This window comes from Triturus cristatus, chromosome 5_1, assembly GCF_964204655.1.
Source record: "Triturus cristatus chromosome 5_1, aTriCri1.1, whole genome shotgun sequence".
In the NCBI taxonomy this organism is placed as follows: Eukaryota; Metazoa; Chordata; class Amphibia; order Caudata; family Salamandridae; genus Triturus; species Triturus cristatus.
Genome location: NC_140587.1, coordinates 450,644,360 through 450,657,146, shown reverse-complemented (window position 1 = coordinate 450,657,146; position 12,787 = coordinate 450,644,360). Strand labels below are relative to the sequence as shown.

At 43.2% G+C, this 12,787-nt stretch overlaps 1 long non-coding RNA gene across 1 annotated transcript in view; it reads left to right on the top strand.

The window, feature by feature from the left end:
• Positions 1-4,521: 4,521 nt before the first annotated feature.
• The window catches only part of LOC146831048 (uncharacterized), a 62,012-nt gene continuing 53,746 nt past the window's right edge, over positions 4,522-12,787 (top strand). The window contains exons 1-2 of the long non-coding RNA XR_014961225.1: positions 4,522-4,702; positions 5,025-5,206. This is a non-coding gene — a long non-coding RNA (uncharacterized LOC146831048). The remainder of the gene's footprint in view (positions 4,703-5,024; positions 5,207-12,787) is intronic.

Below are 12,787 nucleotides of genomic sequence, written 5' to 3'. Positions count from 1 at the left end.
ACACTAACGCACCAATCAGGAGCGTTTAACGTTTCCAACTGACTGGCCAATCCCAGCGCGGTCGTTCTGACGTCTGCAACCGCTGCTGCAGCTCCTGCTCCTGTCTACCCCTCCTTTACAAATTTCACTCGGTAAGTTTTGTTTCAAATTTACAAATCAGTTAGTAACAACACTAAAACACCACCTTTGTCCTCTTCGCTAACCAAAGAATAGCAAAAGACCTTTCTCACAAGAATTCTGCCTTTCCCGAGAGCAGCGCTTACCTCTGCCCTACTACAGAATCGTTACTTCTGTTGATAAAGTAGCACATCCCTCTACTTCACCCGTCTAACAAGCATTAGCTAACCGCTTCTCCAGAGTTAAAACACCTAGTTGGAGACCCAATGCTCCTGAGAAATAAAACCAGAGTTTCGCAATTAACCGGAATGCCTTTCCATTCACACACTTTCACACAGGAAAATTGTAGTACATTCGCACAGAATTCTGTCTTTCCCGAGAACAGCGAACAGTCTGTCCTACTACAGAATTATGTCACTCGTTAACAAAGTAGCACTTCCCTCTACTCTGTCCTTCTAGCAAGCTCAGAGAACACCTGTTACCTTTCCAGTGATAAGCGTTATCAGAGTACCTTCTGACCTCCTGGTACCTAAGACCAAAATTTCACAGGTGACCTTCTCTACCATGCACACTTCTCTCATACAGAAAAATGTCTCTAATGGCAACACGCGACGATGCTACCGAATCGAACCCAGACAATGCGTCGTGCAACTCCACTTGTTACACGTTTCCCCTGTACACTTACAGGGCAACAATAATTCTGTCTTTCCCGAGAGCAGCGCTTGCCTCTGCTCTACTACGGAACCGTCACAAACGTCCGACTTCCTACATCCCAGAAGCCGTCAAACAACATAGAACTCGACGCAACTCAACATAGAGTGTTAATACATAAACCAATACCAATCAAAAGTCCATAATCGATAAGCAATGTACAAGCAATAATCACCAAATCAAGACAATATTAACCATCATACTGCTACCAGAAAAACTGATGCAGCGCGGAATGTCAAATCCTCTCTTCGTCACAGACCAAATATCACAATAGAACATTCACTCAATACATTCATTGGTGGGGCCCATAACACCAACACTCACTCTCACTTGATCTGTTCTCACGAGAGGGATAATCCTTTTCCAAGCGCTGTAAATGGAAGGAATACTTTTTCACCTAAAGAACCTTATTTACTTAAACACATATTGAATATCTTTATAACTCTCTGAAACTCGAGATATTCCCTCCATTTAATCAATGGATCAATTAGTTGAACTTGATAGTTGGTGACCCAATTCTTCTATTTTATACTCAATCTTAAGCTAATTTCTTCAATAAACGACTCAACACAATTGGTTATTATTCAAATCTTCATTTATCTAATTAGTTGTAAAATTCAATAAATCATTAGTCAATCTACGGAACATCATATTTACCTTATCTGGCTAATTGTCGTCCTCCATGTCAGTCAAGTCGTGGAAAAATCTCTAATTCATCAAAGTCAGGCCGCCATTCAGTCTGTCAAAGATTCAGGGAAACAGCTGTCCAGCAGTGTCACCATCCTCTCCGTCAGCATAACGTCAGGAAATTCGCAGCAAGACAATTCGAACCACCCTCAAGCCCTATTCTACTTTCTTTTATAATGAATTCAATGTCAAAATGTATCAAGATTGAGTTTTGGACTGTCCTGATTGGCTGGTTTGGGGTAATTCAGTAAAGTTCTCACATAGGGCCATATATAGGTAGCTAAATACCGGTCGGTAACGGCCGAAATTCGGTAAATATCCCGTTACCGACCGGTATTTAGGCATTTGAGATGTAGGAGGCATGATTTAAGGATTCGGTAATTTACCGAATCGGTAAGGGATCAGTAAAATACCGAATCGGTAAAATACAGATTCGGTAAATTACCGAATCCTTAAATCATATGTAGGGAGCACTCAAGTGAGTGAATTTCAGTAGTAGGGATTCGGTATTTACCACCAACTACAGGTTGATGATAAATAACGAATACCTTTCAAAAAGCTATATTTGGCTGATTTAAAAGTGCCATGTGGCAGAAATACATGCCCTTAGGGCATGTAAGTGCGCCACATGTGCACACATGCACGAATCAGGGGTGCAACAGGGTGTCAATGTGACACCCTGCCACCCATGAATATGCTTCCCCTATTACCGATTCGGTATTTACCGAATCGGTAATAGTAAATGGCTTCCCATTCATTCCTATGGGCCTCCAGGCCCATAGGAATGAATGGAAAGGGATGCATTATTACCGATTCGGTAAATACCTATTCATAAATACCGATATTTACCGAATCGGTAATAATTACCGATTGTTTACCTACATACTATTTACCGATTCATAAATACCGAATCGGTAAAATTCGGTATTTATGAATCGGTAAATATAATTTATCTACATATGGCCCATAGTCTTTTAGGTTAAGTCATCACACTTGCTGGTTCCGGTGTTAAAGACAGTTCATTGTTTGGTAAATTTGGCAATTCTCCCAGTGTGTCCTTGACGGGTACATCTTGCTGGGGTCAGGATGAGGCCACTGTTGCTGGCGGTGGCGCAGGCGCACTTCACCCGAAACCTCGTGAAACGGTAGTAGTCACGTCGTGTGTTTCAGTCAGCCATCTTTTCTTAAGTCCAAATGGTCAACTTAAGCAAAACAAACAAAAAACGTAATTAAAACATGGAAATGGCTAATAAAATGTTAAACCCTCGCTAATTCCCCTATGTGTATGTAATTATCTAGCATAATAGCAGCATTTAAAGCGTTTATATTCACCCAGTGATGTCATCTGGTGCGACTTACAATTACATAACAAAAGCACATATATCATGCAATATACTAATTTTTCTAACATTAATATGCGTACATATATTAGTATACAAATTAGTTTTAACTATGCAAATGCAGATCCCTCGTGTAATTCTTTTATTATTATAATTGGTGAGTTATCACTTCAAACAAATTAATAATATTACAATTAATAGGTTATTCGGATTAATGTAAACATGCAGAAATGGGGGGAGGGGGTATACTAAATTTTGAATTACCCGCTCCATCACTTGCACCTTCCGAGTTTTGAAGGTCAGCTTCCCTAGCCGTTAATCCACACTCTCTCCCTCTAAGAAAGCTAAGTGAACTGAATGCCTGCCTTAAGTAAGGAATTACAGTGTTTGAAAAAGCTAGGTTATGCTTGTGTACAAATATGTCTGGTTTCAAGCACCATTTAATTGTTTCCTCAAATGCTTGTTGCATTGGTGTAGGGGTTGGGGTTTAAAGGTCCTTGACACATTCTTGCAACTCGAAGCATATATCAGGCACAAATGCTCCTTTGTTAAAACGTGACTCACTCCTGCATTGCTTTAACTCCAAAGGGACGGGTGCGAGTAGGGGCTTTGCCTGGCCTCCAGAGAAGCTAAAGTTGACAGGTATGTTTATGGTCTGGAAACAAACTGACGGCTTTAGATTAAACCACCGCTTAATATGGGTTTAAACCCTCGGGCGTTGTTCTTTGCAGGGCTGCACGTCACTGCATGGAGAGCATTTGGTTTAAAGACATGAGGCTCCTCCTCTATGCACTCATTTTTTAATTGGTTTGGTGCCTCCTGCATGATATGCAGTATGCACTATGATGCACGTGGAGAACCGATTAACCAAGTTTATGTAAGGTCACAATAAGAACATGGTAATATTGTTTTTAGACGTAATCTTCCCCATTCATGACAGGTTGAATGCTTGGTGCATTCTGGGTGTTTGAGTCCACAACAGTAAAGCTCCGGATTGTAATGTATTGTAGGCAAACTGTCAGGCATGGGCGCTTATCAGATCATATTGCTGCATCGCTCGCCAGTCACTCAGACTTCCTTTTCTTTACCCAATTACACTATTCTTGTGTACCCCACGCATGGCACAAAACAAAAGAAATAGCGTAGACATTTAAAAAACAGTTGAGAGAAATAAATTAGCGCATTAACTTAATATAAGTAAGGCCATTTAAATGTAACCCAAATAAAACAAGAGTACTTTAGAGGCTTTGGTGTTACTGTCAGAGATGCCGACTTTGGAATGGGGAACCAGGTTGAACTCTCAGTGTCGACTCAACATCCTGTTATTCTGTGCAAATCACTCTCCCCCCGCTTGAGAAAACAAGAGTGTGGTCTTGTGTAATGTAACAGGTGTTAATCAAAAGTACTACATATAGTATCTTAAGGGCGAATTAGCAATATATAAAACTGAAGAAACATACATTTTGATGAAAGACATTGAATTCCCTGGTTTAATAGGAGCGTTGCATTCCAGCATCTCTGCCCTCACGGCGCTCAACTGCGCGTGCAACAACTGAACCATACCAACAGTTGTGTCCAAGCATGCCTCTAAATCCCTTTAATACGCACATCCGGTGGCGCCGGAAGTTACGTCACCTACTAGTGCCACTGCCAGCCAACCTTTGTGGGCACACGCTAGAGTATTATGGGGAATCAAAGAGGACCATGAAAAAGAGAATAGGGGTGCTACTTTACACTTTACAGCGTGCAGACTACTTCAAGACCGAGTCTCACCAGTCCTTGCTGACCTGGAGATTCTGCTAGGTGAAATCGTCAGCGCCAAATTGATGTTCGGTAGATCGTATCGGGTAATGATTGTGTAATGTTTGTTTTGGAAATGCGTGTCTTTTAATAAATATTGTTTCACTCCTGAGCAACAGCGTACTAGTAATGTATCTGTATTTGTCCACATTTACCAAAACCATGTGCGTATTTCACTTTTTCGAACTTCCTCTTCTGTAAAGGCAACAAATTGTGTGGTAGGTTAACTCGTAGTGTCTGCATACACGCTTACCCCCTCCCCCTTCCCCCCCCCACCCCCAATGCAACTAATTTGATAGGCATCACTGCATTTTTTCGGAAATCCCTCCATAAACAATTTTCGCAATGGAGTGTTTGGCTTTTTTCTAGGGCCAGTGTTTCTGCCCTGGAAACAGTCGTTTGTGCGTTAAACCTTCTGATATGGCACGCTGCCTGCCCGTTCTCAACTTGCACAGGGTCCACCCCTCAGGAAAGCTACTCTTGGATTGCTGTTGGGTCTGTCAGCAGACCGAGACCTACTCGGCATTATGGGACCACCAGCAATACATCTGGTCAGTAATAATGGCAAAATTGTGTATGATGTTCCATTCGTTCTGTTTACAGCTGGTATTTCAGTTTTTAGAGAGCCATGTGCAGCACTTATCTTCTTCTTTTTTGCAGCTTTATATAGCGCAAGCTTGACCCGAAGTTATTGGAGTGCTAACATGAGCACCTTGTTCCATTCATTTTTGGTAGGCACGGGAGATTACGTGATTTGCCCAGAATCACAGGATGCTGAGCCGAGGCTCGAACCTGGCTGGTCCCCCAGCTCCAAATTTTGCAGCTCTGGCTGTTACACCACATTGTTTTATTGAACTGATGTGATAAATTACAGCAAGAAATTAGGTTCTTGCTCCCCAGTCAAGGCTTTTGTCTCGAAGACGTGCAGTTTTTAGGTCTCGCCTGGCCTAAGACTGCGTAGACATACGCAGTCTCGCTCGCGAGATTTAGTGTTAACAGGTATTTTCTGTAAGGGGCATTAAGCCCCGCCCCTCTTTTCCATTGGCTGGCGTCACCGTTTATGGTAAACGGTGGCCAGCCATTGGAAAAGAGGTGTTGGTGACGTATGTGCTTGGCTTTCTGATCCGTCCAACTTGGACGGCCTCGCCTGCTTTGCGTTCGTTCGTCGCAAAAGGTTTCTTAAGAAACCCTTTAACAGGCAAGGCCGTCCAAGTGGCTCGGCTGAAAACCGAGCAAATACGTCATAGCGTGCGCTTGTTAGGTCTCGCCTGGCGTAAGACTGTGCAGACATGCGCAGTCTCGCTGGCGAGATTTAGTGTTAACAGGTATTTTCTGTATGGGGCATTAAGCCCCGCCCCTCTTTTCCATTGGCTGGCGTCACCGTTTATGGTAAATGGTGGCCAGCCATTGGAAAAGAGGGGTTGGTGACGTATGTGCTTGGCTTTCTGAACCGTCCCACTTGGACGGCCTTGCCTGCTTTGCGTTCGTTCGTCGCAAAAGGTTTCTTAAGAAAGCCTTTACCAGGCAAGGCCGTCCAAGTGGCTCAGCTGAAAAAGCCCAGCAAATACATCATGGCGTGCGCTTGTTTTTATTCAAGCTCCGGATTTCCCACTCGGCTCTGCGCCAGTGTCTGGACGAGGGCTTCAAGGCCACATCACTCCTTCAGTGTGATTGCTGCCTGCTCGGTCCTGTTCCGAAGCACTGGGAACAACTTGCAGCAGCAGGACTCGAGAGAGGAAAGGGGGGCCTAGAAGCTCCTCCGCCTCGCAGGATGGAAAAGAGCACGAGCGCCCCCCGTTCTTCCTCCAGACAGCCCAATAAACCGGCACCCTGGAGACCGGAGCCGCCTGTACGGAGGAGGAAGGGGTTGGGAAAGGTAAGGGGCGGGGCTGGGAGGGGGTGAAGAAGTGGGACTCACGAGGCGGAAGAGGAAAACAGTTCTGTCCTCTCCCATTAGAAGATTCTTCCACAAGACCATCCCGTCCTTCTTTCGAGCTTTCATCGACTTCTTAAAAAGTCATGATGTTACATCTGCAATCTCTGCCTTAAGCTTGCATCCTATTCAAAGCTTAAGGGTCTGTTCCCAGCGATGAGTGTCTGTTCATCGCCTCTACGTACACCCTTGGAGAAAGGCACTTTAAACAAAGTCGATGAATAAGTGGTGCATGAACCACAGAGGGAGACGTGGGCGTAATGTCTCGGAGGTCAGTGACGCTCTGGCCCATCCTCGCATTCAGCAGAGAGATCCATCATTTTGTTTTCCGTCACTGCAGCATAGTTGGGTAGGGAGGGTCTGGGCTTCAGACTAACCAACAATCCCGCTGGGTAACATACATTAGATAAGAAGCAGGGCAGGAGGGGCATTTAAGGAGCAGTAGGAAGGGAGAGCAGGGCGATTCTGAGCAGCCCGGCCCAGGAGGGAGAGGCATGCAGGGAGCTGAGGGCAGGAACCTGGCCTTTGGGTAGTGGGCTGAGGACGGGGAGTAGCTGATTACTGGTCTTGAGGGTGCAGGGAGCCGGTGAGTCAGATGGATCCAGAGGCGAGGGAGTAGCTGACACCCTGAGGGAACCAGTAGGATAACTCAGTAAGATATACACCTGCATAGACTTTCCATAGAAAAGCCATTTTTTTCATAATAACCATGATGCTGATCGACGAATAGGGTCAAAACATTCCAATAAAGGTACATTGAGTTGGGGTTTTTCAAGGTAAGTTTAGTGCAGATCTGTCAAGCAGGGCCAAGAAATAGGGGAAAGGGGGCCCAAAAGTGCCACAGCCCTTTTAATTCTATGGGGCTCTTTATTCCTCTATACAGAAAACTAATTACACCAAATTTGCCATGAAGGCTGAACTTTACTCAAGGAACTGCCTTTGGTTGGTTTTATGTAAATCCGTTCAATAGTGTTACAGAAATTAGCGTTTAAAAGGATGGTCGGTTGGGTATGAAGAGGCTGCATTTTAGCAATATCTGACTGTTAATTCATGGATCCTCTGTGGATTTGTGAATCCAGTTCAAAACCTAAATCACCCCATTAGACTAAGGTGCTTTTTCTCCCATCTACCACTGCGGATTCGCATATCCGGCTCCATTTGCAAATCTGCCACATTCTAATTGGCTGCTTATCACAGAAGCATTTCTGTTAAGGCTGCTATCACCCAACTCAGTGCAGTTAGCACCCTGTTGAGAAAACCTTAAACAACAAGCGTTGGCATAGCCAATAGGTCTTGTTTTTGGTAGGCACGGGGAGATTAAGTGATTTGCCCACAATCACAGGATGTTGTGGGGATGCCGAGACTCCAACCTGGTTCCCAGCTCCAAAGGCCGCTCTGACCCTTAGACCACATCCTCTCCCTATAGATTGTTTGTTTTCTGTGTCAAAAGTTGTTTTTGTTTTTGTGTCTCTCATAGACAGTTTCTATCGTTTATTTGTTTTTAATTGGCACTACTGACTAGTTTATCATGTGTTTTGCATTTGCAATGATATAGGTCTGGCATTTACGAGACTTTAAACTATTGGCATTGTAAATGACTAGGCCTTTTATTTATGTTTTAAAAACGACTCCTGGGGATTGTAAACATCAAGGGGCCTTCATGTCAAGCTCAAAGACCTCATAATAAATCAGGTCTTATCTCCGGGAAACTCATTCCTTAGCTGCCCTCTAGGCAGGGACAGGAAGGCAGGATTACAGTTCCATCACGAGACAAGCATTTGCAATGCAATGGGCCTCACATTTACGCGAGTTTAAAGTATTGGCATTGTAAATAACAATGCCTTTTATTTCTCTTTTAAAAACAAAAATAAAAGGCATTGCCATTTGCAATGTTAATAGCTCAACCTCTTGTAAATGCGAGACTTATTGCATTTTTAATGCTTGTTTTAGTCTTGCTGCCGGTTTGGGGAGGAGGGGGGGGGGGGGGTTGCTGACCTCAGTCACCGGATCTTGGCAGTTCCTGCAGCCCCTGCTCACTTTTCACAAAATAGACTAGGCAGCTGTTTGTATTGTCTCTGATGCGAAATATTTAAAATGACAACTGTGCCAAAATACATACATTGAAAATATTTATGTAAGTGTTGAAGTGGTTTGGAAAAAAAGTGTTGGAATATTTTTAGACGTGTACACAATTTTGAGTCCTTTTCACCTGTGTTCTCTCAGCTTGTTGTTTCTCATCTTCATATTCTGACTACATATTCTATTGGTCACATCTTATAAGCGACTTTTACTTAGAGGTATAGTCAAGGCCTCTGGAATTAAGCGATTTTTCAGCTGCATTGTCTTCTGTATAATTATAGATTTTCCACATATGCCACACAAATCATCATCTGCTGCATAATCTACAGATATTACTGAAAAATTGCTTCTATCTCAAAACTTAGTAAAACATGCCAACATGTGTTGCTGTCTAACGGAAAGCACTTCTCAGAGGTTGAAGGTTACTTTTCTGTTGCTCATTGCTGCATTTCACAGCATATCGGGGGGGTGCTTGTATCTTATCTCAGTCAGGGAAACTAATATGGAAACCTAAATGTAATAAACCTCGAGGTCAAGGACCGCCACCCAACTCCCCTCTGAGGTAAGCAATGTTAGTTTCACAAGCGCTATCCTCGTCTTATGGGGACTCCAAATGAGCTGCAGGAGCAATGTATCAATGTCCTGGAAGATTCTTCGGTGTAGCGATATTGAGAGGTCTGTAAAAGAGTGCAACAGCCTAGGGAGGAGGACCAACTTCGTCAGGGCCGCTTTGCCTAATACTGACAGTGGGAGTGTCTGCCAGAATTTGATGAATTGCTGCAGACCAGCTACGGCCGCCACAATGTTACCATCTGGAAGCCATTCTTCTATTAGCTAAATGCTGACCCGTAAGTACTTAATTGTGACCAGTTCTAGCTGCAGTGAGTCTCCTAATGCTCCAGGCTTGCTCCATCCTCGGGGTCCATGATGGAGTACACACATGACTTCTCACAGTTGACCCATAGGCCTGAGATTGCACCAAACTGTTCCAATTCTCTAACTGCCCCCGACCCCTGCTCATCCTTTACCATGCCTCTCATATATAGCATCATATCATCAGCATATAGCAAAGGAGGCAGGGAGGCATCATTAATAACAAGCTTTTGACAGTGAGCTCCCTGACAGAGGACATTGGCCAGTGATTCTAGTGCTATCATGAATAACACAGCTGAGTGGGGAGCCCTGCCTAGTGTCCCTACCCACCGCATAACTGTCACAAATGACGTCACCCGTTTTCACTCAGGCAGTCTGTTTGTGTACAGCAGCTTAGTCCATTTGATCAAGCTACTGCCACAGGTGTACATAACCTACGTTTTTTAAAAAAAATTGTCCCCTCTATGTTGGATTTCTCTGTGACAGTAGGCGGGCCATTAAATTATAACAGTATGTGGGAATAATTTAGGTTCCAAGCAGCATTATATCTTCATTTTCAAGATGAAACATACTTTTTCCTTTGAAGACCAAGAGAAATGAGTGATGCTGCTTATGCTACTCCTTGCATTTTGGTGAGTCAACATCTATGGCATAGTGGTAAGTGGGGAGCACGGTGTGTATAGGTGTACATGGGGAGTACAGGAGGCATGGAATGCACAAGAGGGCAAGGAGAAAAAATGAAAATGAAGAAACAACCAGGACAGACAGAGTGGCCACAGGAGGAACTTGGGACTTGATTCAATTGAAATATTAATTTTCCTTCCTCATATATATTGATGCACCTGGTATCAAGGTTGGGGTGCCATGGGGCTTGGGTGTGTATTGTGCCTACATGTAATGCCTCCAAACACAGAGGCTCTAGTGATCTGTAGACTTCTTCAAAAAGAACAATGCCCTTTTTAGTTGTGACATTCCACATTTTTGTCCCTTTCCACTTTTCCCATTGGTGTATGCAGAGACGTTAATATAACCCAGCCATGCAGTTGTGTGTGTTTTTTTAATGTGGCATTAGCAAGGCTTATGCTATTTGAAACATTATTATGATCAGTTGCTTTGCAAAAACAAAGCAGCAATGTGATATAAAGTGAGTATGGGGGGCTGCACATACTTCACAATGCAGATCAGAGCAAGAGTACCTACCATACCAAACTCCCATTTTGTGTTCCTTGTCCCGCCCATCTGCCAGACAAAACAAACCCTATGACTCAGCCAGCACTGTTCTTGTCATAGTACTTTTTCCCATGATTTTAGCCATGTAACATTCCAAGAGACATTGGAAACACCAATAGCTTTTGCATTGCAGAGACCTATTGGCTTTGCCAATGCCTGTTTGTCTAAGGTCAGGATCGTCCCCATCCCCACCCCCTCAGGAACTGGCACTTAAGCCATCTACTTAGTATTAGCTTGTAACCTGGTACCTGTAAAATGTATAGCTTGAAATCTGTGATGAAGTTCACCTTAAAGACTTTAAAGGAACTTTGTATCAGCTGCATCATTTTGTAGCCAGACGAGCCATGCACTTCCTGTTTGCAAATTATGTGACACCAATTTGGATTTGGTGAAAAAATATTGATGTACATACATCTTTTAAAGATTCGGTATTTGGAAGGGGTGCCCTTAAAATGTCCCTTCCAAATAGTGATTTGTTAATGTTTACCTAACCCATTTAGATGGGTGGGTGAATTATTCTGTTCCACTGGCATAATTGGTGTCATTCTGGGGACTTCGTGTTACTGGTGTAACAGAGTCTGGTGAACTTCCACCAATCGCAGTGTGGTGTGATTTTATTCTCACGTGGCTCCAGAACGGTAATTTGGTGAGCAAGATTTGGTGCCCACCAACGTGATTTCCAGTCGCTAGGGGTACATGCGGTGACAATTTCCTAACACGGGTGGTTGCAGGCAGTTGCAACCGTTTGCAATCTGAAGGCTGCCGCTTGAGAAGAAAATTGACTCAAACAGCAGTAAAATCAACTTGAGCAGCTGCACCCTCTGGTGCACAGTGTGGTACCGTTTGCACTATTGTTTTTGCACTATCCGCATGATCCCTGCACTAAATCACAGTACAACATGTCTATTTACGTCCATTGCAGAAACTTCGTGGGATCTCACAGGTTATTTATGTTCCACTATCCTTTATAATCAAAATAACAGACTAACGTGTCCACTTCTCAAATTTCATATTTCACTATACTAATTCACCACTAATCCTTTATGGGTTCCAGAGTAGCCTGCTACTCGCTGAAAAGCTCTTTAACACCTCATCAGGGTTAGCAAGCACTACATAAATGCAAACCTTTTCCCCTCTTCTATCCCTCCGCTACCCTTCTCTATCCAAATAACTGAATAACATATCCAGCACTCAAATTACTTTCTTATTTTACTATACTAACTCAACACTAATCCTTTATGAGTTCCAGAGTAGCGTGCTAATCGCCAAAAAAAGCACTTCAACACCCCATCAGGGGTAGCAACGCTAAATAAATGCAAACCTCTTACCCTCTTCTATCCTTCTGAATCCAAATAACTGACTAACCTATCCACCTTTCAAATTACTTTCACATTTCGCTATACTAATTCAACACTAATCCTTTATGGGTTCCGGAGTAGCATGCTACTCGCCGAAAAAAGCGCTTCAATGCCTCGTCAGGCGTAGTAGGCGCTATATAAATGCAATTACAGTACACTACCTCCGTGTATTTAAATTCTGCTAGTTCGGCCCACCACTGCCCGCTTATTAAATTGAAAAACATTTTTGGATTGTTACTTTGATTTAGTAATCGACAAAAAGTGTTTTAGCGATTACAAACCCTCAGATTTCCCGAATCTGAGGCTTTGCAACTATTAAACCATTTTATAAATTAGGTCCCAGAAGTATTATGTGATGTAAGAGCCATAAATGAGTAACATTTGATTACTGTGGGTGATGATGGAGGACAGAGTATGTGGGTGAAAGTGACCGAAGACTTTATGTGGTGATGGGGAAGCAGGCAATAGCTTTTTTTCATACAATATTTTTTATGTTTTAAAAGTTGTAAATGACAGTTGTTACTGTTACACTCTTTCATCATACTTCATTTTCTAATCTCAGATGCATGGAAAACTGAGTTTGTGACCTGCAGATTACTATAAATCGATATGAGTATTTTACCATTTTTCTGATGTCAGAAAAGAAGACGGGCTAACAA